This window comes from Haemaphysalis longicornis, unplaced genomic scaffold, assembly GCF_048455015.1.
Source record: "Haemaphysalis longicornis isolate Haplotype H1 unplaced genomic scaffold, Haemaphysalis longicornis Haplotype H1 scaffold_6, whole genome shotgun sequence".
In the NCBI taxonomy this organism is placed as follows: Eukaryota; Metazoa; Arthropoda; class Arachnida; order Ixodida; family Ixodidae; genus Haemaphysalis; species Haemaphysalis longicornis.
In genome coordinates this window covers 11195512-11213443 of record NW_027526407.1, presented here as the reverse complement: position 1 = coordinate 11213443, position 17932 = coordinate 11195512, and the positions used below count along the sequence as shown (strand labels likewise).

The following is a 17932-nucleotide window of genomic DNA, read 5'->3' as shown; positions in this document are numbered from 1 at the left end:
TGTATAAGACACGGTATTCAGTTGAATCAGTGACATACGGGAGCATCAGCCACTAACGTAACCGCCTCGCTTTCTCCACAATAAAACATATTAACTGAACCATGACTACTATTTTTGCAATCAACCTGTAGATGCGTAAATGAGAATTCGCTTAACTTTTCTTGGTTCCAACTTACCCTATACAGGAGCTTAACGCGCATTGGGGATGTTTAAAAGTTATCACGGCTTTACCTTTACCTTAAAATATTTTGCAGGTGAAAGAACAGCATATCCCTCATTTGTCCCAAACCAAGTTTTGCGGTGTCTGAATACCTTTGTGTACGTTTGTGATTTAAAGTCATAAAAGAGTGACCCGCCTCGAGGAGAGAGTGAAGCACGTGGTTTCGAACTGGCTTGTGAAACTTCGACAATTGAAAGGGGTGAGTTGAACAATTAAAGTCTAGTTCAATTATTCATTTTGTACATAATACTCAGTGCCAAATAAGAACTAAAGATACGTGTTTTTTTGTGTTTTATAATCAGGATTGTTGAGTATGTCGCAAGATAAGCATTTGCGCCAAAACGCGCGTAATTGGTAACAATTGATCTGGAATGTTACAAACTCCGCGTTTGTTTTTTGCAGATATTGCGTCATCGGAACGTTTCTTCAAGAGACGAGTCACAGACAACATTCAATGCGAGAAAACCGACCACGCATGTCGGCGTGACAGCCTGCAGGACAAATTTCAGCGCAAATTGCCTTGCCCGACAATTCCATGGTGGCATCACAATTGCAATAATGCCGAACCTGACCGTAACCTCAGAAGAGTACTGCGATCATCACACAAAAATGCATCCAGCAAAGTCGCCGTAGAAAAATTGTGAAAAGTGCGCAAAATTTTGCCAACCCTTGGTGCTTTCTGAAGTACTAAATCACTGTGTTTTAAACCAGAAATGTTTTCTTGTTTGCACAGTTTCATGCTTCAAGTTATAAACAAAACAACATTGCTCTTGACCCTCCCGCTGCGCAATCCACTATGCCTAAACGCTGTTTGGTTCCAATTAACTACATACGAAACCTTTTCTGAATAGTTGTTTCCGCATGTTGCTTCAAGTGCCTATCATGTAGATGTTATATAAAGCCCAAATACAGAAAACATGTCTCGGTTATTTCTCTTTCTTCAGGAAGGGAGGAATGTCTATTACCAAGTCAGATTTCGCGGTGTCTTGAAACACTTCCAGGAGATCGCAAAGGGGCGTCAGGAATTCCCGTATATGCTTCAGTTTGCTTGTAGAGGAAACGCGTGTGGAGTGGAATCAGTCTTACAGAAACTGTTAGGCTACAATTATTTGCTTTTGACTATGCCTCTTTAATGCTTTTGTTCTTTAACAAAACAAAAATAATAATCCAATGTTACGCATTGCCTGTTTTATTAGCAGTTGTGGCTTCAATCTAGACGTATATATTCCAAGATTATTCTAACTGCAGCAGGATGGAAAGAAGGGCAAGTTGGTAGGTCGACATGATGTAAAAGCAGCGCGGTAGGACGAAATACACGAGGAAAGGAACCAGAGAGGCAGCGCTCTTCCTGTCTGGTTCCTTTCCTTGTGTATTTTGTTCTACCGCGCTGTTTTTACGTCGTATTATTCTGTGTGTCTGATAACTAGGGGCAACTGGGTACTTTTAAAACGTAACAAATCCACACTGATACTCTTGCAGAACCGAAAGCCTTTATCTGTACATAGAAAAAAATGTACATAGAAAAAGGAAATACTCCGTATTTAGAAAAAGATGTGGAAAAAATCGCTTCAATTATTTTTTTCCATTTAGGATTTTATAGGGAGATGGCATCTATAGCAGGTGACATTGATTACCACCACCTGACAATAACTATTTGTAAGTGTGAATCACTCACGTAAAATGTATTGTGGCCAACTTATGTTTAAGGGTTACATTTACCATTTCAGGGCAGCTTGTCATAACAGCACGTGCCATAACTGCTTGTAAAAACAGTTTGGGGCCGAATTGCGCTACGACTAGAGCGCGTGACGAAGAGCAGCACCACTACGCATCAGCTTAGCGGCAGAAATCACTGCAAAACAATTGGTAGGAAAAACTGCTATATCGCCTTAACAAAGCTCGGTAATGGCAAGATGGGCTGGTTTAGTTTTTTGAAAAATCTTTTTACGCAACTCCAAATGTCGTTGAACTATTTTTCTCCTTTAAGTTAAGATGCCAAGGAATTCAATCATTCAAAAAGATAAATATTCTGTGGCCTCATATATTATCCCCATGTTTTTTTGTGAAGAGCTGATTTTTTTTCACATCACAGCACGGGAAGGTAGCTCAAAAAATGCAAATAGGTCAATACTTTCATATTCAAAATTTGAACTAGACTTGTTCACATCACAGCACGGGAAGGTAGCTCAAAGAATGCAAATAGGTCAATACTATCATATTCAAAATTTGGACTATATTTGTTTTGCTATATAAATGAAGTCTTACGCACTTGGTTGTGGATTTCATATCAATAACGCATTATATGCCTCCGGTGCTGTCGAACTGGCCAGATATCTCCACGGCACGCTGCGCGTAAGGTACAGAATAATATTTCAGTACCGCGTGCCAGTGATGCGAGGTGAAATCTCGCACAACTAATGGACTCTTAGAATGTAGTCTAACGTGCTGTAGGTTTCCAGCACATAAGTTGGCGCCTTTCTTGACAGTCTGGTGAACTTGCGGAAATCTCTACACCAAAATTCAAGCGAAAAAGGCACTCTGTTTAGTGAAAGACCTCCGGTACAGTGAACAATGGCTCTTTTGTTGACGAGTTTCAGGCTGCGGTTTTCTGGATATTGTCACGACGGACAAAGTAATTTCCATACTTGCTCCTGAGGCATCTACTAACGCCAATTTCTCTACTGGCAAGTGTAAAGCAAGCAAGTAATGTCGTTTTGAAGTAAACATGAAATGCGGTGACTGGGAAAAGGCCGTCGGCAAGTCGAGTTTGTCACTAAGAGTCCAGATTCTGGAACAATAATATTTACAAGCGCCGCACACACAGACACCGCCGCCTCACTCGGCGTTTTTTCTGTGTTCTGTGTGGGGTTTATTACGCCTGCCGAAATTAACCTCGACAACTCCGTGTTTTGCTCCGTGCAGACCTTGTTTGAGAAAGAAACGACCAAAAAATATTTATCCCTACAAAAACACAGCGCGAAATAGAGACAAGCATAACATGTAAAAAAGAAACACCACATCGCTGACAAGTAATTAACTTTACTTTCTTTTATCTTAATCAGACAATTCAGTAGAGTTTGCTGATTCCTTCACTTATTATTTTTTATACTGATGACATCCCCACCACTGCTTGCGATCTATTCCTATCTTGTCTGCCCCCGTCTTGTCTTCGTTATTCCCAACCACATCTCAGGCACTTCATTATGTCATTCTAAACCTGAAAACAAGAGATGGTATTCACAGCTTACACATACGGTATATCTGGTATTCCGGCAACCATTATCAAACTCTATATCCAAACTGCATCTTTCCTGGGGAAGTGAAAACGGGCAAAGTCATTTCTGTATTTTAAAATAGGAACTGCGCGATAATATCCAACTATTGCCTCATTTGCATACCACCTTTTTTTAGAAAGTACTTCAAAGAAATGGACGCCATCGCGCACTGCGAACATTGGATGTCCCGCACAGCAGCTTTAAATCGCTAAACAGCCTGATGGGGGAGGGTATGAAATCTTCCTCCTTGTCTCGGTGGGCTTATCGATTGCACTCGGCGTCTCTTGCGGCAAATTTTGGGTCCTGACGGATGCTCTCGGCGTATTGGTCGAGAACTGCTGCGTTGTGCCTAGCCTGACGCATGCATTAGCCCTCGAATGACGTCCACCCCCCTTTCCTTTCGATAGCCGCTGCAAACCTAATCTCTACCAGAACACATGGTGGCGCTCCAGTGTTCTTTGGCAGCTTATCATCCATGATGAGGTTTCATTGATTATTTTGCGTTTTTTTCTTTACGCCAATACTGGGCTCTATACCGCTCGCTTCATTGGAGTGACGAATGCACTCGGTGTCATAGGTGAAAACTGCTGCGTCCTCCCTTTGTTTTTTCTTTGCGGCATAAAAATTTCAAACCAACGGCATGCTTGCAGCTGATCATGATAGTGACGATCCTTGAATGTAATGGCGCAGGGCCAACTGGGGTGAAGAGCGCCAAAACAGTGGTTATGTATGAGGGATGAAGATCAAAACATTAAAATCGCTCAACAAGAACGAAGGTAAAATCATTAAAAGGTAATGAGGATGGCTGGTGTGGAAGGCGAGGTTGTGTTTAGGTGGAAAAATTTTACTTGTGTTACGTACTTTAAAATACGCTTGACAGAGAGCACCTGGTCGCCGGACAGAAAAAAAACGCTGGGTGTAGCGGGAGGTGTAGTCTGTATAGTTGTTGCAAATGTGCTGCCGGGCTGCCTGGAACGCCTTGCATTGCATAAGTAAGCGCATTTCCCAGCGGCCGCACGTAAGACGTGGTCGGAAGTCGGGGATAGCCAAAGGCATTTCAGACTGCTGAAGCCTGAACCCTCGTAATGCATTTTGTAGAACAGAGACGTACGGGACGAGGGATTCCGTAAGGACATATATCAAAGTTGCAGTCCTTATTGCCAGTGCTGTTTGGCGTTTTAACAGTGTTTTATAGTGCCGAATGAGGTCAGATTGCATTTTTTTTTTTCAGGAATAAATAATTGAAAACTCAAGTCGAGAAAAAATGCGCCGTTTTTTCCGGAAGCGGGAATCGAACCCACAACCTCCGCATAACGCGTGCGGTGCTCTACCATTGAGCTAGTTCCGCGGCGACTCCCTTCTCGACTATACGGCGGGGTTTTGTATTTACGACTGCTCAGAGCCCGGTCAACTAGCGCCGCCCCTCGACTACCGCGGGAAGACGTAGAACGTCTTTTCCCAGCGGCCGCACGTAAGACGTGGTCGGAAGTCGGGGATAGCCAAAGGCATTTCAGACTGCTGAAGCCAGAACCCTCGTAATGCATTTTGTAGAACAGAGACGTACGGGACGAGGGATTCCGTAAGGACATATATCAAAGTTGCAGTCCTTATTGCCAGTGCTGTTTGGCGTTTTAACAGTGTTTTATAGTGCCGAATGAGGTCAGATTGCATTTTTTTTTTTTGCAGGAATAAATAATTGAAAACTCAAGTCGAGAAAAAATGCGCCGTTTTTTCCGGAAGCGGGAATCGAACCCACAACCTCCGCATAACGCGTGCGGTGCTCTACCATTGAGCTAGTTCCGCGGCGACTCCCTTCTCGACTATACGGCGGGGTTTTGTATTTACGACTGCTCAGAGCCCGGTCAACTAGCGCCGCCCCTCGACTACCGCGGGAAGACGTAGAACGTCTTTTCCCAGCGGCCGCACGTAAGACGTGGTCGGAAGTCGGGGATAGCCAAAGGCATTTCAGACTGCTGAAGCCAGAACCCTCGTAATGCATTTTGTAGAACAGAGACGTACGGGACGAGGGATTCCGTAAGGACATATATCAAAGTTGCAGTCCTTATTGCCAGTGCTGTTTGGCGTTTTAACAGTGTTTTATAGTGCCGAATGAGGTCAGATTGCATTTTTTTTTGCAGGAATAAATAATTGAAAACTCAAGTCGAGAAAAAATGCGCCGTTTTTTCCGGAAGCGGGAATCGAACCCACAACCTCCGCATAACGCGTGCGGTGCTCTACCATTGAGCTAGTTCCGCGGCGACTCCCTTCTCGACTATACGGCGGGGTTTTGTATTTACGACTGCTCAGAGCCCGGTCAACTAGCGCCGCCCCTCGACTACCGCGGGAAGACGTAGAACGTCTTTTCCCAGCGGCCGCACGTAAGACGTGGTCGGAAGTCGGGGATAGCCAAAGGCATTTCAGACTGCTGAAGCCAGAACCCTCGTAATGCATTTTGTAGAACAGAGACGTACGGGACGAGGGATTCCGTAAGGACATATATCAAAGTTGCAGTCCTTATTGCCAGTGCTGTTTGGCGTTTTAACAGTGTTTTATAGTGCCGAATGAGGTCAGATTGCATTTTTTTTTGCAGGAATAAATAATTGAAAACTCAAGTCGAGAAAAAATGCGCCGTTTTTTCCGGAAGCGGGAATCGAACCCACAACCTCCGCATAACGCGTGCGGTGCTCTACCATTGAGCTAGTTCCGCGGCGACTCCCTTCTCGACTATACGGCGGGGTTTTGTATTTACGACTGCTCAGAGCCCGGTCAACTAGCGCCGCCCCTCGACTACCGCGGGAAGACGTAGAACGTCTTTTCCCAGCGGCCGCACGTAAGACGTGGTCGGAAGTCGGGGATAGCCAAAGGCATTTCAGACTGCTGAAGCCAGAACCCTCGTAATGCATTTTGTAGAACAGAGACGTACGGGACGAGGGATTCCGTAAGGACATATATCAAAGTTGCAGTCCTTATTGCCAGTGCTGTTTGGCGTTTTAACAGTGTTTTATAGTGCCGAATGAGGTCAGATTGCATTTTTTTTTGCAGGAATAAATAATTGAAAACTCAAGTCGAGAAAAAATGCGCCGTTTTTTCCGGAAGCGGGAATCGAACCCACAACCTCCGCATAACGCGTGCGGTGCTCTACCATTGAGCTAGTTCCGCGGCGACTCCCTTCTCGACTATACGGCGGGGTTTTGTATTTACGACTGCTCAGAGCCCGGTCAACTAGCGCCGCCTTTCGACTACCGCGGGAAGACGTAGAACGTCTTTTCCCAGCGGCCGCACGTAAGACGTGGTCGGAAGTCGGGGATAGCCAAAGGCATTTCAGACTGCTGAAGCCAGAACCCTCGTAATGCATTTTGTAGAACAGAGACTTACGGGACGAGGGATTCCGTAAGGACATATATCAAAGTTGCAGTCCTTATTGCCAGTGCTGTTTGGCGTTTTAACAGTGTTTTATAGTGCCGAATGAGGTCAGATTGCATTTTTTTTTGCAGGAATAAATAAATGAAAACTCAAGTCGAGAAAAAATGCGCCGTTTTTTCCGGAAGCGGGAATCGAACCCACAACCTCCGCATAACGCGTGCGGTGCTCTACCATTGAGCTAGTTCCGCGGCGACTCCCTTCTCGACTATACGGCGGGGTTTTTTATTTACGACTGCTCAGAGCCCGGTCAACTAGCGCCGCCCCTCGACTACCGCGGGAAGACGTAGAACGTCTTTTCCCAGCGGCCGCACGTAAGACGTGGTCGGAAGTCGGGGATAGCCAAAGGCATTTCAGACTGCTGAAGCCAGAACCCTCGTAATGCATTTTGTAGAACAGAGACTTACGGGACGAGGGATTCCGTAAGGACATATATCAAAGTTGCAGTCCTTATTGCCAGTGCTGTTTGGCGTTTTAATAGTGTTTTATAGTGCCGAATGAGGTCAGATTGCATTTTTTTTTGCAGGAATAAATAATTGAAAACTCAAGTCGAGAAAAAATGCGCCGTTTTTTCCGGAAGCGGGAATCGAACCCACAACCTCCGCATAACGCGTGCGGTGCTCTACCATTGAGCTAGTTCCGCGGCGACTCCCTTCTCGACTATACGGCGGGGTTTTGTATTTACGACTGCTCAGAGCCCGGTCAACTAGCGCCGCCCCTCGACTACCGCGGGAAGACGTAGAACGTCTTTTCCCAGCGGCCGCACGTAAGACGTGGTCGGAAGTCGGGGATAGCCAAAGGCATTTCAGACTGCTGAAGCCAGAACCCTCATAATGCATTTTGTAGAACAGAGACTTACGGGACGAGGGATTCCGTAAGGACATATATCAAAGTTGCAGTCCTTATTGCCAGTGCTGTTTGGCGTTTTAACAGTGTTTTATAGTGCCGAATGAGGTCAGATTGCATTTTTTTTTGCAGGAATAAATAAATGAAAACTCAAGTCGAGAAAAAATGCGCCGTTTTTTCCGGAAGCGGGAATCGAACCCACAACCTCCGCATAACGCGTGCGGTGCTCTACCATTGAGCTAGTTCCGCGGCGACTCCCTTCTCGACTATACGGCGGGGTTTTTTATTTACGACTGCTCAGAGCCCGGTCAACTAGCGCCGCCCCTCCGCCCCTCACAGCCACTCACGCCACTAGCGTGAGTGGCGTGAGTGGCTGTGCCATGCACAGCCCAAACGGCACCACCTTGAACTCGTATAGACCGTCTGGGGTTATAAATGCAGTCTTTTGACTGACTGACTGACGGGTAGGTGACTGACGGGTAGGTGACTGACGGGTAGGTCGGGCTCCATCTTCGATTATTATTCGGTGTCGGACGCAACTTTCAGTTCGACGAAAAACACTCGCTGTAGCGATGAAGAAAACCGAATAACTAGTTCCTTTCTTCGTGCGGTAGCGCCGTATTCACGTCAAAAGGATGTGGAAGCTTGAAGGTTTCTTAGGCTGCGCGTTCAAAGTCGGCCACAGTGATCACGTCACTTGCTTGCTGCGTTACTTCGAGGAACGCAATTGTAGCTCCCTTGCTTAAATGCTGGTACTCCTCAGTGAAATTTGTAACCAAAAATTGAGATTGTCGTTGTTTAAAGCGCGCAATGACTCTCGCGACGGAGACACCGCGGCCAAGGAGCAACCTTTGGTCACTCTCTATGATAGCGTCGACGTTAGGAACAGCATCTTCACAGTAGACGGTGATCATCAAGCTTGCGCGGGATGGCAGGGTGACATGATAATCGGCGATCCTTACAGCAGCACGGTGTTCGGGGTTCGGTTCCGGCGTCATGGAGTGATGGGAGGAAAAAGTTACGGACTTGGCCTTTAGATCAATTATTGCGCCGTTGTCCGTCAAAAAGTCCATTCCGAGAATCACGTCGCGGGAGCAGTTAGGCAGAACGACGAACGCCGCAGGGTACGTTGTGCCGTCTATGGTGACGCGCGATGTGCACGTTCCACTTGGCGTCACGAGGTGGCCTCCTGCTGTGCGTATGTGCGGACCGTCCCATCTGGTCATAACTTTCTTCAGCTTAGACGCAAATGGTCCGCTCATTACGGAGTAGTCGGCTCCCGTGTCTACGAGGGCGACTACATCAAAACCATCGATGGACACCTTGACGTCGGATGCCGCCTTCCTCGAGTTCCGGGTGCGTCGGGGCGTCGCATCTCGGCTTGCGCGTGTTGACGGTCGGGCACTGTGCGTCGTCGTTGTCCACGTCTTCTCAGCGGACGTCTCGGTCAGGTCGGGTAAGCGTCGCGGCGTATAGCTGTCGTCGTGTTCGGGAGTCTCGTCAGGGTTAGGTCGGGTCGTCGAATGCGGGCATGTCGTGAATCACTGTCTTCGGCGCGTCCTTGCATCGCTGGAGGGTTTCCGGTTTGTAGCCTTACAGCAACTTCACCTCCAGAACTTGATGCTTTTAGTTTCCCCCGCGTGGGCTGGGGGACCTTTCCGGGAAAATTCAGCGTTGCTACGGCGGTTCGGCGATTGGTACTGGTAGGGCGATAGCGAGCGGGTGAAAGGAACTGGGGTACGGCTTGTTTGAGAGAGATACTCGTCGATCTCACGTGGTCGTTGGCAAGCGAGAGGGCGAGGTGCGCCGACGGAGAATCCTCGCAAACCTAGCCTCTTGTAAGGGCAATGGCGGTAGGTGTGGTCAGCCACTCCGCAGTGGTAACAAAGCGGGCGATTATCGGGCGTTCGCCGCACCTTGGTCTTTCTTGGCGCCTGGTTTCGGGTTACAGGGTTTCGGGCGGGCGACAAGGGCGGCGGTACGGCGCGGCCTCTTGACGACGTGTTCGAACAGTGCGGGGTCGACGAACAGCCCCGGAGTAGGTCGTAGACTCTGGTTCGCGGGGTGCTTCGGACGTCAGACAAGTTCCCAAAGCCTGCTGTACTTCTTCCCGGATCACGTAAGTCTGGGAAGCGACTTGAGGTTGTGGCGTCGTCGTCAGGAAACGTTTCCACAGCTCCTCCCTCACCACTGCACGGATGTTCTCGCGTAGTGAGTCGGTGTTAATAGCGGCGGCACCACTCGTATCCGAAAAAACCGCATTTATTTGGCGGTCGTACTGCCTCGTTCGTATTTCAAGTGTTTTCTCCAACGCGGCCGCCTCAGACGCAAATTCGGACACAGTCTTCGGAGGGTCTTCGGACACAGTCTTCGGAGCCAAGACGTCCCTTAGCGGCCATCAAGGATAGTTCCTCACGACCTATTATAAAGTTGTTTTTCTGTCTTTCTGTGTGTCCCTCCACCCGCGCGGTCCATCTGTGGATAATTATCGCTTTTGTGTCGGGTCTATCTTTTCTCCTGCTAATTTTGGACAGGAATTCCACTGAAGCTTGTTTCCTAATTGAGCGCAGTCACTCCCTATTTCTAAGTGTATCTTTCAACCACAAGTTTGTCCTTCGCAGTTTGTCTTTAAAGGTTCTCTAGCAGGTGCCCGTGTTTCTGAGCCTCGAGCCATTACCTAGAGAACGCATTGACTGTACGCTCTTCTTGTTTGCGAGTTAGTGTTTTTTAGTTTAGGGTGTTTCCTCAATAATCTCCAGTGGATAGTATTTGATGCTCGATTTCTCAGTAGTTTTTTAATCACACAAAGACTTGTGCAAGGAAATCAATATGAATAACACATTGCGCTAATTTCCAAAACTCGAGATGAAGCTTTCCGTTGGTTTGTTTGGCAGTGATTTCATCTTACCCATGGTTATTATATTTGTGCGAGGACGCTCGTATGATTATAATGACGTTGAAGCCGAGAGCTTGTGAGTGATCTTTCTGAATTTTTTTTTCTGACGTGCTCTATTATCTCACACAAGCCGATGTCAAACGCAAATTCGCAGTGATTCAATTTTTTATAGTTGCTTGTATCCTTGCCTTCGCCCCATCTAGGCCTATAAACACATCTGTGGGCTTGGTGTCAGAAGTCTTTTTGACAGAGTATCGCCTTGTTTGGCGCAGGTCTTAAGTAGAAATTGTCACTGTTTTTCGCGCGCCCGGAAACGTCTTCTATATGGTCTCAAAGATCATCACATAGGCCTTCTGCATTTTCGTATCTGTCATTGTTTCATTGTTTATTTCTGTGATCCGGTTCCTGTAATTTGGTTTCTACCAGCAGTGATAGCCAGCGTGTTTCTTTTTTTATGCGAGGCCCAGGATATTCTTTTAGGTTTGTGTAATGCTTTGCACCTTGTAGACCCGAATGCCACTCTACTCGGTTCTTATATCCAATTTTACATCTACCCGAATTCCTTTCGGAATTTTATAGTGACCATGATTTTTCTTCGTTTTGAGTCATTCTGGCGGTATTCAAAGGAACTTTTTCAGGTGGCTGCAACGATTCTCTTCCTCTTCTGGCTACTGCGGAATCCCCGATTATCTGAGATTGTTATTTGATATGTCCTGGCCTTGTCTAATACGGTGTTTCGAACACCTCAGTTAGTTTCATATTGTCTCTTCAGAGTTCTTCTCCAACTCTGCGTTTCAACAGCCCATGATTATGGCACTTGCCCTTGCCTATCATAACAACGCCTACACAATGCTTACAGATGGGCTTGAAATGACGTCGGTTTCTTTTCATTTTCACGCTTCGGTGTTTTCAAGTTCATTTCCAGCTCATTAGTTCGGAGAAAAATGGGGTTATTTGTAAATGCAATCTGTGCCTATATTTCCTGCGGTCATTTCTCCCGGCAATACCTGTGAGCACATCCTCTCGACTACTTGGAATGCATATGGAAAGGTTATTCGAGCACGTTCTCTTACCTGCTTCTCTTACGTCTTACCTTAGCCATCCGTGAATCAATAAAAACTTGGAATAGCAAACGATGGTCAAAAAGAGTTCACACAATACCAAATGAATTAAATAAAGTGTGTGTGTAGTTGCGCTACTTCTTTTATTACGAAGCGTGCGGTTGCTGATAATTTTGGTGGGCGAAACGTTCATTACCCTTGGTCCCGCGCTTGCATTCGTCCAATTGGTTCTACGCTGATTCTCTCATATTCCTAATGATCGGCGTTAGCCTTTATTTCCCAGTTCTGTCTAGTAGCTTTTACATGTAGGCTGTGCAGTTTGGAGTACCTAGCGATATCGTTTGCATTGACGGTTTGTGCAAGCTTTACAAAGGACAGACCTATTGCAATCAGCCGATCACGCTGGGTTTATCGCACATTTTGTTCACCCGTGGTGCCCGCCTATTGATCTGCCTTCTGCAATGTGTCAATTCAGAGTGCCTTTGGCGTTGCCATGGCATGATTGCGTCTGCCCTATTAGGTTGTTCATGTTGTGTTCGCTCCCAAAAGAATTCCTTTTCTCAGCTGCCTGTGTCAGTGAAGCATCGTCTTGCTTTTCATTAATATTGAGGTCTAGATGTGTCTTGAAAGCAATGCACTATGCCATTTTATAATTGGTCCTGTACAGAAAGGGTAACATTGGTAAATCTGAGCACTGCTGTTGGTAGTGTCCGCAACTTCCAAGCATGTGTTTTCCGCTGTTCTTTATCCAATTAGAAACCACAAATGCACAACGCACTCTTGTTTGAGCTAAAGAACACTCCGCATATTTTATTCCGAAGGCTCCATAATTTGCCCAGAGGTTAGGTGGTATGTTCTAGACTGATCATTTTAACATCTTGTGCTGTGGGCTGTGTTTCGTGGTGCCTGTCAATTCATGCGAAGTTAGTTGTGTTCATTGCTAGTTTGCTATTTTTTTCATGAATTTATTTTTACAGTGAAAGTTGCGTATCTTTTTTTGCTTATAATTCTAACTTTCTTGTTTACAATTCCACGTTTTTTTTTCTTTTGATAAAATGTGACCCAGTCATTTCCTAAGCAAAAATTTTATTTCAATGTCACACTGTAGGAGTCACAAGACAGGGTTTCTATCCCTAACGCATTACAGCATTCGCCCTAACACATTCACGGTTCTATACAAACTTTTTGAGAATTGATTTTGTATTCCAGCTGCCTTATTATTCGCAGTTGTACTAAAAGATAGCGGACATTTTCTGTAAACCTCAACGTACCGCATTTCCCTTTATTTATTTATATGTCGCCCCACCTAATGCAATTAATTCCCGGGTGTGACTGACCCACAGCTACCACAGTTTAGAATGCTAAGCAAAGGCGGTACCCCGTTACCAGATCTGGCAATGCTAAGCCTCAAAGGTTTTTCGGCACATCTCCAAAAGACGTCACTTCACGCATTTTCAGTTTTCAGTAAAGAAATGTTTTGGCTAATAGAAGAGCACGCTGCCGGCGGCGTTTTAGGGACATTCTCGTGGGGCTTCTGCCCTCAGCAGCATTGTACCGATGTCATCAAGTAACCGTTAGCGTTGATGTTGTTCGCGACCTCAGTTCGGTTTTCCTCCGGTCCCCGTAACCGTTGTCGACGTACGCCCCCGATGCATTCTCTGCAGCTAAAGTACCAAGTTTAACTGCTACCTTGCTGCAGCTATTGTGCCATGGGCAATATGAGACGCAGACGCATGTAAGAACAAAATTACCCGTTTACTATGCCATGCACTTTCAAAACCCTATTCTCGCAGGCCAGAAACACTAAACAGAACGGACCTCTGGAGTTGAGAACCATAGCCGTTCCCTTCAAAGTTATTGACTAGGAGTAATTCGCAGCTTACTCCTGTACAGTTCACAACTTTACTCAGTTCTTTTTAGTGCTCTGCATGAAAAATATGATTACATTTTTGTCTCTTTGGTGTCCGCGCCAGAAAAAGCTAATGAATATAGGAATCATAATGTCAATTTCGCAGCACCATCGTAATGATAAGCAGAGCTCGCTGTCATTATCAATAATGCGTGGCCACAAGTGGAGGCGTGAAACGCTAGAGGTGCGAACAAACTGAACAGTGATCCTTGAGTTTGACACGTTGTCCCCATTCCCAATTCCATCCGTGTTTACGCGGCCTAAAATGTTGAAGGTGGCACTTGCCGAGTCCACCGCTACTTCCTACAAAGCTTTTGTTTCCACGACCTTGCGTTATCGGAGTAGAGATTGAGGGACATCACTTTGAAATCAATTGCCTACTATCGAGTTGGAACGCGAACTTCAAAAATACGTAAAAACGGATGGGAGTATGAAGGAGGAAGCAGGGTACCCGGCGTATTTTATTGTCGCACAATGCACACATTTATGTGAACCTGCTCGTGTACGGACAAAAGGACCATCGGAAATAGACGCACTGTTTTTTCCGTTGCATGGGAATGGCCCGAAAATATTTGAATACAACTCTACTTGTGCCTCTCAGAACCGGCACGTTATAGCCCTCGATCAATCGCCATTGGATGGACCATTTTGTTTAGCGTCATATCATGTGTTCATCGTTGAGAAACACAATGCAACGATGCTTCTTAGGTGCTGCGCGTTGTCGTCTCCGTCATGCCGGAATTGCTCGCGTAAGGCGGGCATTCATTTGTCTGTTTCGGTGCTTTTTCAGCGGGAGAATGGGATGCGGATGGCCTGCAGGTTCGCGAAAGGCCCCACTCAGTGTTTATGTGGTGTTGTGGCGGGTTTGGCAAAACTGCGTCATTTAGAACTTCACCTCCAGAAGCTTCGGATTGTTGTTTCCTTTGCGGAGGCTTCAGAATTTTCTACATGCAAAGTTGCCGGCCTTTGTACGGCTAGGGGCTATTTAGAATTTGCCAGACACGCTCTGGGCGTCAGGAATTTCGGACAGATACTCGCTGATGTGAGTCACGCGTCGGCAGGGTAACCTCGGAAGACGAGTAGTTTGTAAGTGCAAACCACTGGTGAAATAGCCGGATTGTGCATAATGGTGGATCCATGATGACTATAGATTGTGCGCCATGCTTTGGTTCTTCTCAGAATGCGGTGTTGCAGCGCAGCAGGTGGGCGGGTGACATTTACGTTGTTTCGTATCCTTGTAGCGGCTAGAAAAAGGCACGATAGGGCAAACAGCCACTGCGACGGAGGCCATGTAGTGACATACGCCTGTCAACTAGGAAAACTAGCGTGGTGTCTCGACGTACGCGCTGAGAACACCGAATACCTGAGCGTAGTGCCTCGACGGCATGTAGCGGGTATTTTGAATTCTGGCGGTTTCTGCCCGGAAACCGGCAACGAATAATAGCTGTGAAGGATTCCACAGATGCACTGATGTTTCCGGCACCATAACACTAAGCACATGTCTGTTCCCGATTTATTTCATTGTCGGCTCACTGGAAGAGAATCGTCGTGTCTTCAAGAAATGATACGAGGTGTTCATTTTGTTGTTGCCTGCGTGTGTGTCTCAAGAGTTCTGGATGTTCTTTACGTACAATCCCAGTGAACGTTGTTATGCGGTGATTTCAAATAACGCAGAAGTCGATAGAGTTCTTTGATGGTTCTCAAAGCATTTGTGATAAATTTCTTGCAGGTAAGCAATACTTTCCCAAGTGTTTCTTCCGGCTGTTACCCACCTATGATTCTACCCGATGCAACCTTTCCCGCACCAAAGTGAGAGCATGTCATCAGGGCCTATCAGCCTATCTAGGCCTCTCCCATATATCTGCAATTTCCCAAGTGCTGTGCTAACTGAGACCATTTTATACCTGTAAACTTCATCTCGTTTGCCCATCTAACCTTCTACCGCACTCTGCCATGCTTGCTTCTCTAGGGATCCGCTCGGTTACTCTTAATGACGAACGGGTATCCTGCCTTCCCTTTACATGCCCTGCCCACACCCACATCTTCGTAATTACCACTAAACTGTCCTTAACATGCGTTTGTTCCCAGACCCACGTCGCTGACCTCTTGTCCATTTATGTAACACCTGTCATTTTTCGTTCCATTACTAGCTGAGTCATCCTCAATTTAAGTTGAACCATTTCCGTAAGCCTCCAAGTTTCGGCCCCGTAGGTGAGTACCGGTAATACGCAGCTGTCATGCCCTTTCTTCTTCAGTGACATCGGCAGGCTGCCATTCATTATCTCAGACAACCACAATGTACATGACGGTGTATTTGAAACCGAAAGTTTTTCCTACCACGTTTTGAATCCCTTTGCTCTTGTGCTCCTGTTCCTAGCAGAGTACATTCCTGTTGGTTGTCTTGGCTGTCGGAAAACAGAAAGAAGGCACCGCACTTCTCCGCCGCGTTTTTAAAGTGGCGGGAAACATTTCTACGCGTAAGGTGTACCCCGACTGCTTCTTTTTTTATCCCGAATGTGCCCTGCTGAAAACTGCAAGAAAACAGAGCAATCATAAGAGCGTAAGGCACGCGGCAATGTTTTTGCTTATAAAATAGGTGTTGCGTAACTAGTGCAGGTTTGCAGCAGCCAATTTTGTATCGCGCAGTCTGGAAGCCGCAATAGTGAGCACCTGCAATTGCTCCGTGGAGCTGTATAGGCACTAGTTGCGGGGAGAGGATGATTTAGCTAAAAATTGTCGCTGCTGCTCAGGCTCTCCCCGGTTCGGCAAAACAGGTTGTTTTATAGGACAGGACAGTCATGATACGTTGGAGGCGTTGTGGACCTTTAGGTCAAATAATGACTGTAGCAGCACCACATCGATGGGTTTGAAGAATAGAAAAAATGAGTTATCTGAATGCGGTGTAGGTATGGTCACAAAACTGCAGTACATTACTTCATAGTAAAACATCGCTTAATATTTAGCGGTATTTGCGACTGCGTTGTTTCTGATTCTTTCATTGTACGAGAAAAAAAGTGCTGACGATTAGGATATTCCCTAATGCGCCACTTGAGTGCAGGTATTAAGTCGAGTAATTTAGGCAAACATTTATGCCGTTGGTGAAAGCAATCGTCTCTGTCGGCGGCTGCGGGAACCGCAGAGTCTTCTTCGCGACGGCACAAACTGCTGCTTCAGAGGCGCGTGCATCTGGATGATGTAGTCGGTTACGCTGAGCCTCTTCTCAGGCATCTCATTTAGCTGCAACGGCCTACGAACCACTTCGTGTCAGGAAGTGGTCGTGTCATGGGCGAATGCAGGCCAGTGCGTGTTACTGCGACGTTATCTTCCAGCAGGTCATCGCCGCGTAGCGCGCCTCCCTCACCACGTCTCTTCTCTCATGACACTGGCGCCATACTCTTGTACTGGGCTTTCTTCCGCGGTCTCTCTTCATTTTTTGATTCGGAGCATCTTACAGTCTGAACATGTCCCACGTCGGCGTCCGCACTCACACTGCGCATGCGGAACTCTCCTCCTTCCCTTTCTCCCACAGCTGCGCAATACTCCGGCCACTTCTTCTGTCGTACCAGCTGCGTGCACTTCGCTTTCGCTTCTCCCGCATTCTCGCTTCTGCTTTCGCGGCGCATGCTGGGCGCTTGCGCATCTCTCCTCCTCTCGTCTCCTCTCCTTTAACCTTGAATGCAAACCGGGTGGCGCGCTGCGCGCGTTCAGTTCAGCGCTTGCTGCGGTTGACTTCACTTTACTCCTTTCTTCCGATGAAGTGTGATGGAAGCAACAGTCCCGTCAGTTAGTGGGTCGGCGCAAGCAAGCGTCAGCACCACCCCACAAACTAACAGCAACGATACGTCCACTGAAGACAAAGCTGCGCAGCGAAGGGCACGCGACGCTGAGCGCAAACGCTCGAAGCGAGCGGTGGACCCTGAGCTTTATCGGCGCGAATGCTCGGCGCTTGCGCATCTCTCCTCCTCTCGTCTCCTCTCTTTCAACCTTGAATGTAAATCGGGTAGCGCGCTGTGCGCGTTCAGTTAAGCTCTTGCTGCGGTTGACTCCACTTCACTCCGTTCTTCAGATGAAGTTCTACGAACACAACGGAAGCACAACGGAACCCCGCGATGCTCCGCATCTACTCAGCGTTTCCTTCGGGAAGATAGGGCTAATTTTTTTTTTCTTGTTTTCTCGGTTACATCGAGGGGCACGGGCGAATGACTTTGCGGAACCACATAAGCATCGGCATAAAAGCACTGCTGTAAAATACAAGGTTTGATCCAGCGTAGGTTCCAAATGTATGCTTCATTTATGTCCTGTATC

At 46.9% G+C, this 17932-nt stretch overlaps 1 protein-coding gene across 2 annotated transcripts in view; it reads left to right on the top strand.

The window, feature by feature from the left end:
• Positions 1–1506, top strand: part of LOC144142233 (uncharacterized) — a 153683-nt gene extending 152177 nt beyond the window's left edge. Inside the window, exons 7-8 of one of the 2 annotated variants that reach the window (XR_013316906.1) lie at positions 255–419; positions 623–1499. The gene's annotated coding sequence lies outside the window, so the exon portion shown is untranslated. Of the gene's footprint in view, positions 1–254; positions 420–622 lie in introns of both variants that reach the window. The other variant, XR_013316907.1, reaches the window with a different exon arrangement.
• Positions 1507–17932: the final 16426 nt, after the last annotated feature.